The sequence below is a fragment of the Papaver somniferum genome, chromosome 11, assembly GCF_003573695.1.
Source record: "Papaver somniferum cultivar HN1 chromosome 11, ASM357369v1, whole genome shotgun sequence".
Classification (NCBI taxonomy): Eukaryota; Viridiplantae; Streptophyta; class Magnoliopsida; order Ranunculales; family Papaveraceae; genus Papaver; species Papaver somniferum.
The window spans coordinates 88,986,196-89,004,579 of record NC_039368.1 but is presented as its reverse complement, the minus strand read 5'-3'; the positions used below and the strand labels follow the sequence as shown (position 1 = coordinate 89,004,579).

At 33.3% G+C, this 18,384-nt stretch overlaps 1 long non-coding RNA gene across 1 annotated transcript; it reads left to right on the top strand.

Annotated features, from left to right (window-relative positions):
• Nucleotides 1-17,322: 17,322 nt before the first annotated feature.
• Nucleotides 17,323-18,171, top strand: LOC113320702. The gene is made up of 2 exons (XR_003346252.1): nucleotides 17,323-17,520; nucleotides 17,849-18,171. It is a non-coding gene; the product is annotated as an uncharacterized LOC113320702 (long non-coding RNA).
• Nucleotides 18,172-18,384: the final 213 nt, after the last annotated feature.

Below are 18,384 nucleotides of genomic sequence, written 5' to 3'. Positions count from 1 at the left end.
ACCTCTACACCACTTTTGAAACAAGGAGGAAGGATTATGCCTATTGCAGTGGTTACCATTTGGAGGATTTTTCTATCTAAATTAGCTTCTACTTCGGTTGGGAAAGAGATAACAACATATTTATGAGATTTCTAGTTTGGAGTTAGTGCACCTTGTGGTGGTGAGAGCATCCTATACTCCGTGAACAGACTTCTTGAGCGAAAAGGTACTGGTACCAACATGTCTATGGTCTTAATTGATTTCACTAATGCTTTTAACATGGTGGATAGATCTGTCCCCATCCAAGAGGTTAGACATCAGTAGCCAACCATCTCTAGGTGGGTTGAGTTCTACTATGCAAAACCATATAGGCTCTATTATGACAACTTCATCTTGTTTTTGCACAAGGTGTGCAGCAGGAAGACCCCCTTGGTCCCCTTCTTTTTGCTATTACTATGCATCCTCTTGTGGAAAAGGTTGCATCTCAGTGAGTCTTTGACTTGCATGCCTGGTACTTGGACGATGGTACCATCATTGGAGACACTGTTGAAGTGTCCAAAGCTTTGAAAATATAATCCAATCTGAAGGGTTACATAAAGGCTTGCATCTCAATAACAACAAGGCAGATATTTTTTGGCCAGCTGAAGATGTTAATTAGATGCTCTGAGGAAGGAATGTTTCCTCCCATTATTGGTAGACCGGTTGGAGGAGTGAAACTCTTGGTGGTTCTGTAAGTCTAGACCTAGAATTTTGTTGTGATATGATGCTTGCTCGAGTCAACAAGACCATCCAACTGATGTCATCTCTCAAAAATCTCAAAGATCCACAGAGCTTAATTGTGCCGAAGTATCTAAACTATACTTCATTTTGCGTACTACTAACCCCTTTGCTCTTCAACAAGCTTAAGATACCTTTGATAGTCACCTGATACAATTTCTGAGGAACTTAATTAATAACTGGAAATGATGCTGGTTTTGGTCTTTTGCGGCAGCGTATAGCCACTCTTCCCATCAAAGGTGTTCTTGGGGTTTACACTATGGTACATACTAGCTTTCTTGCTTCGTAGAGCCAAACAAGGTCAGCGCAGAAGATTATCCTGAACAATTTGCACTCTGTAGGTTATGATAATAGTTGCACGTACCAACTAGCCTTACATACCTTTATCCATGTTTGTGGTTTTCCCTCTACTTTTAGCACGACGACACTTCCCCCCAGTCTATGTACACCCTGGAAGTTACTTACTTTGATGCTATAAAAAAGCAAATCATTTACCAATTTACTATGTCTGCAAGAGACTCCTTTTTATGGCAGTGCAACAAGGTCCATCATGTGTTGGATACGCATTAGTGGGCATCACCAGTGTCTTGGACCTATGCAATTTCGGGATGTTTTGTGCTAACGACTTGGTATCCCACTTTTTTAACTATGATTTTCCTCTAGTTGCAACAGAGGTTTGGACGTCTTTGGCGATCATGTGTTGCACTGTGCTAGTGATGTTTGACTCAAACGTTACGATCTTGTTCGTGAATCGTGATGTTTTTGTTGATATGTGATACATGGCAGGGGTTCATGCTAGGAAAAAGGTGGCTTTGGGAATTCTTTCTGATACTAACAATGCTTTGAGGCCTGCATATATCCTCGTTTACAATTGGGAGAATGGTCAGGACATGTGTCTGGATGTCACTGGTGTTTCACCATTCAGTAGCGGATCTGCTCGCTTTTCACTCTTGGAAATGCTATTTCGAATGCTCTCTTACGTAAACATAACAAATATTTAGAAAAATGCACAACTCATCGATATGGTTTCGGCGTATTGGCTTTTACTACCTCAAGTGAGCTTGGTGAAGGTACTATTGTTTTTATGAAGCGACTCAAAAATTTCCTAGCCAAGAATGATGCAAACAGTGATCATGGTAGCTTTGTTTTTCATAGATTAGGTGTTGCCATTCAAAAATGTGTTGAAGCTCAGCTTGGCGCTAGGCTTCCAACTATTTCTTTGTAATAATAATATAATAATAAAAGAGTATTATTACAAGACTAGTTGGAAGCCTAACAAGCTAAGCTCCAACAACGAAGTTGAACAGCTTGTCGTGCTAGCCTACTGTAATAAAGAGCCCGTAGAGGTATTTATAAAATAACCAGGGGGTTAGTCCTCGAGTGATTTGTAGGGAGTTGAGTGTATTTTGAATCTTGGGGATTTGGAGAGAGTTTGAGAGAGTGTAGGGAGTTTGAGATAGTTTGGTGTTTTTGAGTTCAGGGAGTTTGGGGGAGTGTAGGGAGTTTGAGAGAGTTTTCTAGAGGGATTTTGGGAGAGTTTGGGGGAGTTTGAGAGAGTTCATTCCTAACTCGTTCTCTTTTAAGAAACAACAAATCCTCATTTGCAAATAAAAATGATCTTTAATCAAAAGAAATAAATAAATAAATATGATTCTATCTCTGTATCAATAGTATGTTATTGTTGTGCAACGAGATAAATTTTTTTTTCATTTTAACGGTCTCCATACAATTCTAGCTCCCTTTTTTCACGAACATTATTCCACATATCATCCGTTATACTCTTTCTCCATGAACTATCTTCTTGATGTTGTTGTCCTTGAGTTTGTGTCAAAACTTCGTCGTCATTTTCAAGCGTTGGATGGATATCTTCATCTTCCTTGACTGGAAACTCATCCGAACAACATTATTTTCGCAAGAAGGTGTGTAAGCCTGCACAAGCTGTCACTATCTCCGCTTTCACTTGATACGGAAATGGAGGTTGAGACTTAAAGATCAAGAAACGAGACTTCAAAACACCAAACAATCTTTCAACTACATTCCTCAAAAAAGCATGACGCATGTTAAATAATTCTTCAACCTTTTTCGCATGATTACTCGTACCAGAAAATTATTTCAAATGATAACGTTGGCCACGAAATGGTGTTAAACAATATCGTCGGTTTTCAAACCCACCATCCCCCAAGTAATATTTACCTGAATAAAACACGAAAAGAAAACTTCTTCAAGTAGAACCAAAATATAACTTAACCAAAACTTCACATTAGATAAAATAAAATTACCTTGCGGTATTTTCAGTCCATTTCTTTTTGTCATTGCGTAGTTAAGTATTTTTGAATCATGAGCAGAGCCTTCCCATCCAATGAGCACGTATATGAACTCCAAGTCGAAGTTGCAAACCACTAATACATTTTGAGATGTAATTCCATGTCGATTTCGATAAACGGCTGCATCTCTTTTCTTTACCATTGTTGGGATATGTGTATCGTCCATAGCTCCAATGCAATCCTTAAAGTAAGGATAAAATCGTGTACTCTCACGAATTTTAATGAAGTTGTACTTGTTGGCTTAGCCATCATCTTTGGAGCTATAGCATTTAAAGCTCGCAACATCCTGTTGAAGTTTTTACAAACTGTCCACCGAGAGCGACCAAATGTGTCACGTATTTTGCAATATCGTGAATTTTGGCCAACAACGAGTAAAAATGTACCAAGCATTTATTCAATAGAAACACATCTTGTATCACTTAATGTTGTAGTTTCTCTAATGATACAATATAGTTTTACAAAAATATCAGGGTACATCCTATAACTTCGTCGAAAGTCTTCTGGGTCTTCGTGCAAAACTCGCTTTATATAGTTAAACCCAAATAAAGTAACCGGGTGTCTCATTGGTCTTTCAATATGCTGACTTCGTATGTACCGCAATTGCTTAATTACATCCATCAACCATGAATGCACCGCTGAAAGTATATTAAAAAATATGGATAGTTCAAACTCATCATTTCTACTTACCTCTTCATCATCACTGCTTTCTTCTTCTGTATCGAAGGCTTGATCTTCACTATCAGTAGATAAATCCAAATCAGACATGTTCACCTAAAAGGATGATAAAAGTTCTTTTTTTTTATTAGAATCATCAGTATCTCAAAAGCATAAAAGTATATATGTGTATAAAAAAATAAGCATATAGAATATAAAGTTCATAGATTCAATCATAATAACCATAAAGATGTCATCCATAACAATTAGTACCTCAATCCATAACCATAAAGTCTCAACTAGGGGATAGATAACCATAAAGTCTCTGTTGGAACAATTTCCGAAATCTACCTGGAAAACAATCACAAAGAAAAACCAAAAAAATAATGTTATGGCTGAGTCACGACCAGGTCGCTCTCTTTAAGACGTTTCGCGGCTCTGCCCAAAATTGTGCAAACAGTTCTTCCATGTCGCGTCGTCTCCAGGATAAAACAGTCGAGTAAATCTCTTTCATAGTCACTCTTGCACTTTGACAGTATGTGATACTTGTACACTTCTATTTCTTTCTCAAAATCAAAACTATAGAAAATAAGTGATAATCATACACTAGTTTTCTTTCTCTCAAAATTCTGATTTTTTCTTAAAACCTTTTGAAAACATTAAAGAAAAAACTCTCTTAATTTTTTTCCAACCAAAATATATTTTATAGTCAAAAGATCTTAAATTAAGTTTAATGAAAACATTAATAGTGATTTAATAAAAATCATTTACTCTTCTAATATGAAACGGTAAGGAATTTATAACAAAATATAAATTTCTTTTAAGAAGATCATTAAGACTATTAAATATAATTTAATAAAAATAATAAATGGAAATACATTTTTTGCTTTAAAACATATATTTCCAACAATCCCCCACTTATGTTTTTAAAACATTGAGCAAGATCTATATAGTAATGTGCATAAGTAAAGGTATCTTTCGATTTTGAACCTTTACATAGTGTTAGGCTCTCGAAAAATCTGACCATAGAGTGAACGTAAGTCTTTGAACTCCAGGAGATAAGAGGATTTTCTAACACACACAAAACTATACTAGTGTAAAGTCTAAAGCCAGCACATTACTGCCATGTGCATGTATCCCAGTTTAATGAATGATCTAGAGAACTTCCCATATTCTCATAGAAAGCGGCCACACTTTCACATCCATATAGGTGAGTCTATCAAGAGTACTCCTGTAGCTAAGTACCCCTAAATAGAGATATAGACATCATTAAGAGTTTTAGAAACAAAAACTCAACTCGCTTCAGGATATCATGTGTGGGATCAATTCTCAAAAGCATGAATTTGTGTCTACATATTATCCGTGACTTAGTCCCATTTGAACCTACATTTTTGGATCTCCATTCATATGTAGGGATTACCTTTTGAACCTACTTCTGGAATATTGAGTTATAAGTTGGGAGTCCATCACGAAAAACTTTTTTCATATCATTTGTGAATCGTTATTCCCTTTGAACCTATTTCTAGGTGGGTATCCATCACAAATGACTCAATTCTCAAAGGGCATAAACATCATCCCATAAGATGTATTCACACCTTCTTATTAATCCTTTCATCAAAGGACTAACAATAACTCTTTTCAAACCATATATAATCCATTCTCATAGCATCAAAATGCTTTCTATCACCTTATATGTCGACTCTACTGTTGTAATTAACGGTTCTCAATTCTTGCAAAAGCCGCGGTACTATCGCATTGGATTAATATGGTTGTTCTTCCTCTATCTAGTAGAGGACTGAATTACTCTATCCCTTGGAGGATTCATTTGAGAGGATATCTCAATCACCATCGCAATAATATACTTAAAAGATTGCGGCAAACATTTTTAGATAGTGTATATCTGGGTTTAAGGTTCTTTTCAGACATCTGATAACCTTCTCAATGTTTTACTAATTACCCATACATGGATTATTAGTAAGTCTGCATATATGTAACCCCCACTACAGAAGTAATATACATATAGTCCATCATGTAGCAAGAAGCGATGCCATGCTACCATACTCATTTTTTTTCTAGTTCAAACACACACAATCACAAGCACTATAATATTAGAATGAAATGAGTGACAACTAGTTTATAAAGACTATATGTTTTATTTCTTTACAAATCTTTTTAAATGTAGTGGAATAGATCCAAAAGAAATGTTTCAATTCAAAATTTACACTATCTTCATCCAAGTCTTTCATGTCAAATAATAATAAACTAAGCATGTTCTCAGTTTCATTAACATTGTACGAGTTAGAATACAAATTCAGCGAACCACTTATGCATATATAGCAAACAATCTTATACGTTTGTCACGTCAGTCAATTTTGAAACTATTTGATTCAATTGCTTCAGAGCTCGTTTCAAAATGAATGATGACTTATCAAATTTATATGCATTTCGTTTTTATGGGAAATATAAGTTTTTTTTATTTTCATGCTTGGTTTACATAAAATCATCATTTAATTCACACATTCAAGTATTTTTTTTTCCCTACATATGACATATACCAAAACATGCACCGTAGAAACAATATCAACAACCAAGAACGTAATCTAGTGACATGAAAGATTAAAATTTCCAAAATGTAAGTATCTCAAACAAAGTAAAAAATAGGACTAAAGTTCTTTTTAGTCTTACTACTTACATAGGTATAAATTTATTCTCAATGACCTTATGATCTCCATTTTTAGCTAGTTCTTTAATCTAATTTTAGTGTTCAAACATACGTAGGGTAAAGAACCCCCACTATTTTTATACTCAAAATGAAATTTTAAATCAAAACTAAAATATCTAAAATTGAGAAATTACTTTTGCAAATTACATTTCTACCCACGTTCATTATTAAATTTCTATAGACTTTGTTAGACGTCGGATTTTGGTGTTTAATACCAATTGAAAAACTATAAAGTTTACTCATTCGTACAAAAATTAGAAATAATCTTTCTAAACGCAAATAATTTCTCTAAATTCATATTTGACGCGCTATGCATTCTTGCTCATAAATAATAAAGCAATGATCCAATTTCAAAATCCTTTTGGCACAATATATAGGACGAATAGACAAACATTTTTCGTGCAGACAACACCGCCGAATTCATTACTGAAAATATCATTTTTGGTCACCAAGTTAGGATACGTGAAATACCAAAAAAAAAACTTATAAAATTCTCAAAAATTTTATTTCATCCGATGCTTTTAAAAACTCGCAAGATTGAGAGTCTGCATGTATTGGTGTGTTGGGTAAAATTTGATACATGTCATTTAAAAAATCCTTAGAAATTTTAGATGAAAATACAACATGCTCATACTCATCACTAACTCCAAAATTTCATAGAAGCAAGATAAAGTCACATATATCAAGCACTCCAAAGCTTCAGTCATATCATATAAATAAAACAATATTTGGTTCAAACATTGCATTGAAAACATTTCTATTGTAGTAGTGCAATTATCAAGTTCAACAAAAAATTTAATCTCAATCTTGATAAAAACAAGATAGACAGAAAATAGATTCTTTCTCATTTTGGTGGTATGAACATCTTTAACAAGATAGTTCTACCCGAAGCAAATTTTTGAGACCATACCAATACCAAGAATCCTAGAGATGTGAGTATAACTCAACACCACTTTCTTTCAAACGATTTGGTTCAACTAAACAATATCAAAACAAATATGGTGTAAAACACCAATATATACGACCTCTCACCATATCCACAATTCACATTAACTTAGCTTGAAAAGCATTGTTAACAATATTTGATATTCTTGCAATGTAATGCAAACATATCATATAACTTCTTAATTAAAATTATGTTCATTTCTTGGTGAGAGTTGGTATTCATATTTGTTTTGACTAGGTTTCTTATTCTTTCGGTTTTAGTTTGGTGTCAAATTATATCTCATAAGTTCCAAAATTGTATGAGTCACTCATATATTGTCATAAACAGTAATTCTCAATATCTAGTTTCCATACAACTCATTCTAAGGTTGAACAATCAAATTATTTCAATCTAGAATGCAATTATTTGATCACTACAATAACTACAAATAGTTCATCAAACATACTTTATTTTCTTTAAAAGCTCAATTTTTCATAAACTATTGTCCACTCTTTCCACACCAACAAAGAAATCATCAAACCATTGCTCCATACATTGATTAATCTCCGGTATTTGCTCGCAAATTTTCTTTCAATAAGAACTTGCTCAAGTAAGTGAATTCTCACCTGTCAAAATCATTTACGTGTGAGCGTTTGAAACCAAAAATAAGTAAGTATGCACTTTAAAAAAAATAAAAAAATTAGTACTCCAAGTTTCTCTTAAGTGTCAAAAAAAACGGTTCAAAGTTCTATAGTTATAACATCATATATTTATAACTCTCTATCAAGCATTTTATCAAATATATGTGGTGCACTAGTTTGATTTCTAACAATAATCTTCCTTTTCATTACCATAAGCACAAAGTACTAGAATCAAAACATAATTTTTAAAGTAAATCCTTACATCTCTAATCTCTAATCTCAAGTATCATATCTTCTATTTTGGACAAACATATACAATGATTTTTAAAGAACCACATCTCTCGAACTAAAATCCAAATGGAAAATTTCAAAATGGGTTTTGAAAATAAGTTCATTATCTACAAGTTTCATGTTATACACGAATCCAAAATATCAACACAAAGATCAGAAAAACGAATTCAACAAAGACTAAATTTCTGACTTCGAATCCAAAATATCAACACAAAGACCGGGCGTCTCATTGGTATTTCAATATGCTGACTTCGTATGTATCGCAATTGCTTAATTACATCCATCAACCATGAATGCATCGCTGAAAGCATATTAAAAAATATGGATAGTTCAAACTCATCATTGCTACTTACCTCTTCATCATCACTGCTTTCTTCTTCTGTATCGAAGGCTTGATCTTCACTATCAGTAGATAAATCCAAATCAGACATGTTCACCTAAAAGGATGATAAAAGTACTTTTTTTATTAGAATCATCAGTATCTCAAAAGCATAAAAGTATATATGTGTATAGTAAATAAGCATATAGAATATAAAGTTCATAGATTCAATCATAATAATCATAAAGATGTCAATCCATAACAATTAGTAGCTCAAACCATAACCATAAAGCCTCAACTAGGGAAAGATAACCATAAAGTCTATGTTGGAACAATTGCCGAAATCCACCTGGAAAACAATCACAAATAATGTTATGGCTGAGTCGCGACCAGGTCGCCCTCTTTAAGACGTTTCGCGGCTCTGCCCAAAATTGTGCAAACAGTTCTTCCATGTCGCGTCGTCTCCAGGATAAAACAGCCGAGTAAATCTCTTTCATAGTCACTCTTGCACTTTGACAGTATGTGATACTTTTACACTTCTATTTCTTGCTCAAAATCAAAATTATAGAAAATAAGTGATAATCATACACTAGTTTTCTTTCTCTCAAAATTCTGATTTTTTTTTAAAACCTTTTGAAAACATTAAAGAAAAAACTCTCTTAATGTTTTTCCATACAAAATATATTTTATAGTCAAAAGATGTTAAATTAAGTTTAATGAAAACATTAATAGTGATTTAATAAAAATCATTTACTCTTCTAATATGAAACGGTAAGGAATTTATAACAAAATATAAATTTCTTTTAAGAAGATCATTAAGACTATTAAATACAATTTAATAAAAATAATAAATGGAAGTACATCTTTTGTTTTAAAACATATATTTCCAACAATCCCCCACTTATATTTTTAAAACATTGAGCAAGATCTATATAGTAATGTCATAAGTAAAGGTATCTTTCGATTTTGAACCTTTACATAGTGTTAGGCTCTCGAAAAATCTGACCATAGAGTGAATGAAAGTCTTTGAACTCCAAGATATAAGAGGATTTTCTAGCACACACAAAACGATACTAGTGTAAAGTCTAAAGCCAGCACATTACAGACCTGTGCTTGTCTCCCAGTTTAATGAATGATCTAGAGAACTTCCCATATTCTCATAGAAAGCGACCACACTTTCACATCCATACAGGTGAGTCTATCAAGAGTACTCTTGTAGCTAAGTACCCCTAAATATAGATATAGACATCATTAAGAGTTTTAGAAACAAAAATTCAACTCGCTTCAGGATATCATGCGTGGGACGAATTCTCAAAAGCATGGTTTTGTGTCTACATATTATCCATAACTTAGTCCCATTTGAACCTACATTTTGGGATCTCCATTCATATCTAGGGATTACCTTTTGAACCTACTTCTGGAATATTGAGTTATAGGTTTGGAGTCCATCACGAACAACTTTGTTCATATGATTTGTGAATCGTTATTCCCTTTGAACCTATTTCTAGGTGGGTATCCATCACAAATGACTCAATTCTCAAAGGGCATAAACATCATCCCATAAGATGTATTCACACCTTCTTATTAATCCTTTCGTCAAAGGACTAACAATAACTCTTTTCAAACCATATATAATTCATTCTCATAGCATCAAAATGCTTTCTATCACCTTATATGTCGACTCTACTGTTGTAATTAACGGTTCTCAATTCTTGCAAAAGCCGCGGTACTATCGCATTGGATTAATATGGTTGTTCTTCCTCTATCTAGTAGAGGACTGAATTACTCTATCCCTTGGAGGATTCATTTGAGAGGATATCTCAATCACCATCGCAATAATATACTTAAAAGATTGCGGCAAACATTTTTAGATAGTGTATATCTGGGTTTAAGGTTCTTTTCAGACATCTCATAACCTTATCAATGTTTTACTAATTACCCATACATGGATTATTAGTAAGTCTGTATATATGTAACCCCCACTACAGAAGTAATATACATATAGTCCATCATGTAGCAAGAAGCGATGCCATGCTACCATACTCATTTTTTTTTCTAGTTCAAACACACACAATCACAAGCACTATAATATTAGAATGAAATGAGTGACAACTAGTTTATAAAGACTATATGTTTTATTGCTTTACAAATCTTTTTCAATGTAGTGGAATAGATCCAAAAGAAATGTTTCAATTCAAAATTTACACTATCTTCATCCAAGTCATTCATGTAAAATAATAATAAACTAAGCATGTTCTCAGTTTCATTAACATTGTACGAGTTAGAATACAAATTCAGCGAATCACTTATGCATATATAGCAAACAATCTTATGCGTTTGCCACGTCAGTCAATTTTGAAACCATTTGATTCAATTGCTTCAGAGCTCGTTTCAAAATGAATGATGACTTATCAAATTTATATGCATTTCGTTTTTATGGGAACTACAAGTTTTTTTTTTATTTTCATGCTTGGTTTACATAAAATCATCATTTAATTCACACATTCAAGTATTTTTTCCCCCTACATATGACATATACCAAAACAGGCATCGTAGAAACAATATCAACAACCAAGAATGTAAATCTAGTGACATGAAAGATTAAAATTTCCAAAATGTAAGTATCTCAAACAAAGTAAAAAATAGGACTAAAGTTCTTTTTAGTCTTACTACTTACATAGGTATAAATTTATTCTCAATAACCTTATGATCTCCATTTTTAGCCAGTTCTTTAATCTAACTTTAGTGTTCAAACATACGTAGGATAAAGAACCCCCACTATTTTTCGACTCAAAATGAAATTTCAAATCAAAACTAAAATATCTAAAATTGAGAAGTTACTTATGCAAATTGCATTTCTACCCACGTTCATTATTAAATTTCTATAGACTTTGTTAGACGTCGTATTTTGGTGTTTAATACCAATTCAAAAACTATAAAGTTTACTCATTCGTACAAAAATTAGAAATAATCTTTCTAAACGCAAATAATTTCTCTAAATTCATATTTGACGCGCTATGCATTCTTGCTCATAAATAATAAAGCAATGATACAATTTCGAAATCCTTTTGGCACAATAGAGAGGACGAATAAACAAACATTTTCCGTGCAGACAACACCGCCGAATTGATTACTAAAAATATCATTTTTGGTCACCAAGTTAGGATACGTGAAATACCAAAAAAAAATCTTATAAAATTCTCAAACATTTTATTTCATCCGATGCTTTTAAAAACTAGCAAGATTGAGAGTCTGCATGCATTGGTGTGTTGGGTAAAATTTGATACATGTCACTTAAAAAATCCTTAGAAATTTTAGATGAAAATACAACATGCTCATACTCATCACTAACTCCAAAATTTCACAGAAGAAAGATAAAATCACATATATCAAGCACTCCAAAGCTTCAGTCATATCATATAAATAATACAATATTTGGTTCAAATATTGCATTGATAACATTTTTATTGCAGTAGTGCAATGATCAAGTTCAACAAAATTTTTAATCTAAATCTTGATAAAAACAAGATAGTCGGAAAATAGATTCTTTCACATTTTGGTGGTATGAACATCTTTAACAAGATAGTTCTACCCGAAGCAAATTTTTGAGACCATACTAGTACCAAGAATCCTAGAGATGTGAGTATAACTCAACACCACTTTCTTTCAAACGATTTGGTTCAACTTTTGAACAATTTCAAAACAAATATGGTGATAAAACACCAATATATACGACTTCTCACCGTATCCACAATTCACATTAACTTAGCTTGAAAAGCATTGTTAACAATATTTGATATTCTTGCAATGTAATGCAAACATATCAAATAACTTAATAATTAAGATTATGTTCATTTTTTGGTGAGAGTTGGTATTCATATTTTTTTTGACTAGGTTTCTTATTCTTTCGGTTTTTGTTTGGTGTCAAATTATATCTCAAAAGTTCCAAACTTTTATGAGTCACTCATATATTGTCATAAACAATAATTCTCAATATCTAGTTTCCATACAACTCATTATAAGATTGAACAATCAATATATTTCAATCTAGAATGCAAATATTTGATCACCACAATAACTACAAATAGTTCATCAAACATACTTTATTTTCTTTAAAATCTCAATTTTTCGTAAACCATTTTCCACTCTTTCCACACCAACAAAGAAATCATCAAACCATTGCTCCATACATCGATTAATCTCCGGTATTTGCTCGCAAATTTTCTTTCAATAAGAACTTGCTCATGTAAGTGAATTCTCACCTGTCAAAATCATTTACGTGTGAGTATTTGAAACCAAAAATAAGTAAGTATGCACTTTAAAAAAAAAAAAAAATAGTACTCCAAGTTTCTCTTAAGTGTCAAAAAAAAAACGGTTCAAAGTTTTATAGTTATAACATCATATATTTATAACTCCCTATCAAGCATTTTATCAAATATATGTGGTGCACTAGTTTGATTTCTAACAATAATATTCCTCTTCATTACCATAAGAACAAAGTATTAGAATCAAAACATAATTTTTAAAGTAAATTCTTACATCTCTAATCTCAAGTATCATGTCTTCTATTTTGGACAAACATACACAATGATTTTTAAATCACCACATCAATCGAACTAAAATACAAATGGAAAATTTCAAAATGGGTTTTGAAAATAAGTTCATTATTACAAGTTTCATGTTATACACGAATCCAAAATATCAACACAAAGATCAGAAAAACGAATTCAACAAAGACTAAATTTCTGATCGTCAGAAATTTACAGATACATTGTGCAGTTTTCTAAAATACTTTAAAAATACTTTTCGGACTCTCAAAATTCTGAAATTTTACAGGAAGGATCTTCATGATGTCTAATATACTCGGTTAAAATTTCAAGACCCGACTCATTTTTTATAAAGATATGAACATAAAACTCTATAACATGTCAAAAACGTTCGTGTATGTTCAACAATATTTTTCTATGTTAAAAATTCATCAAAAGGTATCAACCATATTAAAATCCTAGTCCATAACGTAAAATTAACTTTATGTATCAGATTACGTAAAATCTCAAGCATCATTTTCAATCGTCAAAGAAAAATTATACTGATTATAATTTTATAAAACGAAATAAAATAATGATACTTATCGCGTTTCATCAATCATTTTCTTTTGATATCCATGGAAGAATAAACGTCTTAAAACTGTTGGAACAATTGCCTAAATCCACCTGCAAAACAATCACAAAGAAAAACCAAACAAATAATGTTATGGCTGAGTCACGACCAGGTCGCGCTCTTTAAGACGTTTTGCGGTTCTGCCCAAAATTGTGCAAACAGTTCTTCCATGTCGCATCGTCCGCAGGATAAAACATCCGAGTAAATATCTTTCAGAATCACTCTTGCACTTTGAGAGTACGTGATACTTGTACACTTTTATTTCTTGCTCAAAATCAAAATTATAGAAAACAAGTGATAATCATACACTAGTTTTCTTTCTCTCAAAATTCTGATTTTTTCTTAAAACCTTTTGAAAACATTAAAGAAAAGCCTCTCTTAATGTTTTTCCAACCAATATATATTTTATAGTCAAAAGATCTTAAATTGAGTTTAATGAAAACATTAATAGTGATTTTATAAAAATCATTTACTCTTCTAATATGAAACGGTAAGAAGATCATTAAGACTATTAAAGACAATTTAATAAAACTAATAAATGGAAATACATTTTTTGTTTAAAACATATATTTCTAACAGTCTCAACTAGGGGAAAAATAAAATAAATACTAATAGCGATGAAGCAAAACGACTAAATTTTGGAACTCTAAAAGCCCATTACACCTAACATAAACTTGTAAAGATGACAGGTTTATGCTTTTAACTTTGAACCAATCCACAACTTTCTCTCTTCAGGAGTAAAACGTATGAATAAGTTCTTCTTGTGATTGTTGTCGAGCATTTCAATCACTTTCAACTTATCTTCCAAAGAAAATTCAGTCATGCCATAAACAAGATCCCATACTTGGTTATCTTTCTTATCCTTATCAATTTTGCGCATTTCTTTTTCAGTTTTGCGGTCTTCTTTTTCTTTCGCAATAAGAGCATGCATTGAATCAATAGAATAAGCAATCGATGAACTGTTGGAAATTAATTTCTCTAGGTAATCAGACTGCTCAGTAGGATTAGTTGATGTAGAAGAGTCACTAATGTCACACCTTGGTCTTTTCCTTGGTGCCATTTTTCTGACAGGAATTTTCTTTGTGTTCATATCTTGAGTTTCATCTTTATCTTGTTCATCATTTTCCTCTGAGCCATATCCCACATATGATATGTTAAAAGCACTATCATATTTCTCTTGTTGAGTATAATCAATATCTAAGTAATCATCTTGTTCATCTTCTTCATCTTCCCCATTACAGGTTCTAGCACTTGTACCCTCATGGGTAAGATCAACTGTAACTTTTCCAGAAGCACATTTATTCCCAAAAAAAATAAGCAAGTCACTATTGTCTCTACCATTTTCGTCCCTTAGGTTAGTTTGCTTTGGATGGCTCTGTTAGCACACACACAAAAAGAGAGGATAAAGCATGAATTAGAACTCTGCATAAAATAGAAGAAAAAAGTTCAAATTCAGTTGTCAGTAAGTAGCACATACATACCTCAAAGTAATTGTTCCACATCTCGTCGGCTCCAGTAATCATCTTGTTAGCATCATCCCAACCGAATCCAAAAGTACAAGATTTAAACAAATCCTGGTATTGACCAAATCTAGTCTTGAACCATCTATATTTGCCTTTAAATTTCTCATAAGATTTGTCACAATCACATGCTTGGTTAAGTTTTGGAAGTATGGAATCTTCCACTAGTCTCTTAGTAAAACATCCATTAGTGTCTTTCTTCTTCTCAAGTGTAGCTTCTATGAACAGTTCCAATAGTTTCTCAGTCTCTCGTGTTGTCCATTGTTTGTAATTTGTATTCATATCCGTATCTGATTCCGTATTCTTATTCTTCCTAACATTCTTTTTCTTCTTGTTGTTTTCAGCAGATTGGCTGGAACTGTCCATTCTATGGTGTGATAGGTTAGCTACATTAATACTGAGACTATCATACAATCATCAGGGTATATCACAGGGAAGCAGATGTAAAAACCATCATACAATCATCAGGGAAAAAAGATTTTCAACAAGAACCTGAACAAAAAGCTACAATCAGTGGAACAACAATCAATTCAGCAACACCTGTTGTTGCTCCAACTAATAAGAGAAGAAAACAATAATTGCTCCAACACAATTGGTACTTGCTGATATTTTTTTCTAAAAAGTAGTGCCCGGGGTTCCCTATGATTCATTGTCACTTTCTCTATTCATTGGCACGTAACACAGATTGGTATTTATCAGTTGTTATACTTCTAGTGCTATTTTTTGTTCTGTATTTTTTTAATCTTTACTTATGCAATGCTACTCTTACTAGTTTGAGCTGGAGTTTATGATGGTGCTGAGAAAATGGAGAGGAGTGCAGCTGCAGAAGTTCTGATGTTGTTAAGGAAGTGCATGACATGGTTATGCAATTGGCTGAGTTCAAAGGACTGAAAGAAACAAAGAAGGAAAATAGAGAAAAAGCATACCTGAAGCTGAAGCGTTTCCTCTTCTTTCTCTTGTGTTTTTCTCTGACCAAACTCCTCCCAAATCTCTACTCTTTTGAGAGATTTGTGTACAGGCAAAAATACACTGTCAACTCTCCAGAACTCCCCAAAACAACCAACTCCCTAGCGTTCTAGGGTTTTACGACTAACAGGGAGTTCAAGGATTTCTTTCAAACTCCCCAACGACTAATAGGTGTTTTGTAGGGAGTTTGGGAGACTCTTCTAAACTCTCCCACGACTAACGGAAATTTTAAAAGACTCCCTCGAACTCCCTCACGACTTACGCGTAAAACCCAACTACACTCAACTCCCCACAAATCACTCGAGGATTAACCCCACAAACAATACTTTTTTTTTTGTTTTCTTTTTGTTTTTGAAAATTACCTATTTCATGATTTTTTTTTTTGTCCTTATTCAGCTTCAGTTGTCCCCCACTCGGCCCCGATGGCAGGTTTCTAAACTTTGGTAAAATTGATTGCAACTAACATAATTTTACGCTTGAGATCGGCACATCTGGCTTGTTTTCCAGAGTGCTGGTCCTTCGTCTTCCTCAGCCAGTGGAACTCTCCTCGTGCCATCATGACGTTCTTCATAGCACAACCCACAGAGCCCTTTGCTTTCCACAAGAGTCGCACGCAATTCATCCAACCAGCAGAAAGTCAGCAATACTGTGAAACACATCGTTCACGGAGTTGAGCAGAATCACCATCCTTTCCGATGGGCATCTGATTTACTGTCTCGACAGCTTAGGTTAAAACAGATCCTCCTAATTGAAGGAAAATACGAATTGGGCATTATCTCGAAGAACCCTAGGAAAATCAACAGGTCTTGTTTCCGAAAGTGGGACCCGAAAACCCTCCCTAAAAATCAGGACAGTGCCCACTCCCAAATTCTCTGTCTCTCCCTTCCGTGAAGGAGACGTTGTTATCTTTTAGCGTTCCAAGTTCGAACTCGTGTCTGATTGTTCCCGGTTCCCACCCATGGGTCCCGAAATACGAGTCGTAATGTATTTGCGAGGGAACGAAGAAAGCGATAGGAATTTACGAGTAAATTTCGCATAAAAACAGAATGTAACGAACTAAACGGAAAATAAGAGAAAAATGAAGAAAGAGAAACAGATCCTTATGTTTCTCTTTGCGATTCTCTGCAACTTATGAATTTCTGCTTCTGCTCTAAAATATCGGATTGTTGTCATAAGTTCTCGTGGTCGATCACCGCCGAGCTTGATTTATCCAATAAGAGAAATTTCCTCCGCCAAATAAAGGTGCATGTTCTTTTCCAATTTGGCAATGTTTAGCATTAATACATGGAAACAAAGATCGTTTTACTCTTTGGAGTTTTCATTTAATTATGTCATTCATTTCTTATTGCTTAACGTCTTTGAGTAAATTAAATTAATTTGTTGTATTGGTGTGTAAAGGAAGCATTTCTTTTTTCAAGCATGGGTTTGTTTTGTTCTTTGAAATCTCTGTCAATTCATTCCTTCGTTCTCATGTATATCTTGGCCCGCTCCATTTGATACTTAAAGATCAATCAAATTACGGTACGATTCTTAAGTTGTTCATTTCTTCTCTTCTTTTGTGCTTGTTCAGATAAAGAATCGATAAGGTGACATTTGATATCCATTTCTGTCGTGGCTGGAGAGGTTTGAGGAAACGCTTTTGTGCTTGTTCAGATAAAGAATCGTTAAGGTGACATTTGGTATCCATTTGGTAATAACATACTTTTTGATTGTGTGATACCCAGTCATAAATGAACAGTCGCACCTGTACACATGGAGTACATTCCAACTGTTAGTAATAAACTTCAAAATGGATAACTAAATATTCATACGGCTAAAGTTATGTAATAGATGTTGGCTCATACTTCTTTTCTATTTAGTTTATAGAAAATTGGTACATGTTATCTTCTTGGATCAAGTGAGTGCGACTTTTTTTTTTTTTTGAATGACTTGACTTGTATTGTTGTTTCTCTGTTGCTAGTCTAGTCTAGTCTATTCTATACTTTTTAGTGATTCTGCCCCGAGAAATTAAAATGCGACAGATGAATTAGATATAAGGGTAAATGATAACCTACTGCCTGAACTGGTGGCCTCCTTAGTCATGTTAGCGTACATCAAGCAGGTTGC